Source organism: Neophocaena asiaeorientalis, unplaced genomic scaffold, assembly GCF_003031525.2.
Source record: "Neophocaena asiaeorientalis asiaeorientalis breed wild unplaced genomic scaffold, Neophocaena_asiaeorientalis_V1.1 scaffold15, whole genome shotgun sequence".
NCBI classification, from domain to species: domain Eukaryota; kingdom Metazoa; phylum Chordata; class Mammalia; order Artiodactyla; family Phocoenidae; genus Neophocaena; species Neophocaena asiaeorientalis.
Genome location: NW_020185328.1, coordinates 15004289 through 15005761, shown reverse-complemented (window position 1 = coordinate 15005761; position 1473 = coordinate 15004289). Strand labels below are relative to the sequence as shown.

At 39.2% G+C, this 1473-nt stretch overlaps 1 pseudogene; it reads right to left on the bottom strand.

Moving 5' to 3' along the window:
• Positions 1 to 519: 519 nt before the first annotated feature.
• LOC112392725 (elongin-B pseudogene) lies at positions 520 to 876 on the bottom strand (annotated as a pseudogene).
• Positions 877 to 1473: the final 597 nt, after the last annotated feature.

Sequence of the window (1473 nt, the reverse complement as noted above, 5' to 3'; positions counted from 1 at the left end):
ATGTTTAAATACATTTAAAAATGATGACTCAGTCATAATGAAGAAAACGTTTTTTTCTAAAGAAAATGAAGTGAGCGTATTCATAGCTAAATGGGAAAAAAAAAAACATGTTTGAGAAAAAGCAAAATGCTGAGAATTCATATAACATTTGCACTATCTCAAACTAATCCTCCAGTGACCTTGCCAATAACATTTACTCTGAACAGCCACACAGGGAAAGAATGGGCTTCTCAATATAAAATAGTATTCATTCTGCTTTTTTATATTTCTAACAATAATAAAGGGTCAGAAACAGGCCTTGGCTGAAATGCTTATTGCTATTCCTGCTTTCCAACACTTTTCCAACTTTAAAATATCATTTAAAAAACAATTTGTATATTTTTGTAAACTGCAGAGCTATTCTATACTGTACTCAGTAGCAACTAGTATATGTTGTTAAATCTGGTTATTATTATTATTTTTTTTTTTTTGGACACCAAAATCTCTTTTATTGGAGGGGGGGCAGGTGGTGGGGGTCTCTCACTGCAGAGCTTGTTCATTAGCGCTGTTTCCTAAGTCCTGCGGCTTCATCACATCTGGCAGCTCGGGTGGGCTGGAGAAGGGCTCGATGCTAAGGACCTCAAAGGCTTCATCTGCCCTGAAGGCTAGCCCCACAGTGGCTGGGGCCTGAGGTCGTGCTCTCTGGCTGGTGAAGCCACACTCTCCCAATGTCTTTCCGTGGTCCTAAAGCTGGTCGTCCTTGTACAGATGCTGCTTGTCTGGTGGCCACTTGAGGATGCCCTCAATGATGTGCTTCAGCTGGAACAAGGTGTTCAAGTCCTTGGCGTCTGTGAAGATGGTGGTCTTGTGGCGTCGGATCATGAGGAACACGTACATCACAGAGGCTACCTCTCCCCCAAGTCCGGCAGATTTAACCAGAAAAAGAAATGCAAATAACAGTTAATAGTTAAAGACTTTAAGTTGCTGCTATTACAGATATAATACTAATTTGTTAGGGCTGCCCTAACAAAGTACTGCAAACTGAAATTTATTGACCAACAGTTCTGGCGACTAGACGTTCAAAATCAATGTGTTGTTGTTGGAGTTGGTTCCTTCCGAGGTCTGTGAGGGAAGGCTCTGCTCCAGGCCTCTAGCCTTACCGTGTAGATTATCATCTTGTGTCCACATGATGTTTTCCCTGTGTATATGTCTATCTCCAAATTTCCCTTTATCTTTGATAAGAACCTGCCTTAATGGACCTCATCTTAATTTGATTGCCTCTTTAAAGGTTCTCTCTCCAAATAAGATCACATTTGGACATATTGGGATTCAGAGTTTCAAAATATAAATTTTGAGAGGACACAATTCACCACATAACAGGCACTTTCCTCATTTTTATTTGAAACATTATTTACTATTTTATTTGGCTATTGCCTAAAATATATGGATTATAAAATATGTATTTGGAATAGTATGTGGATGGTTCTTCACAAT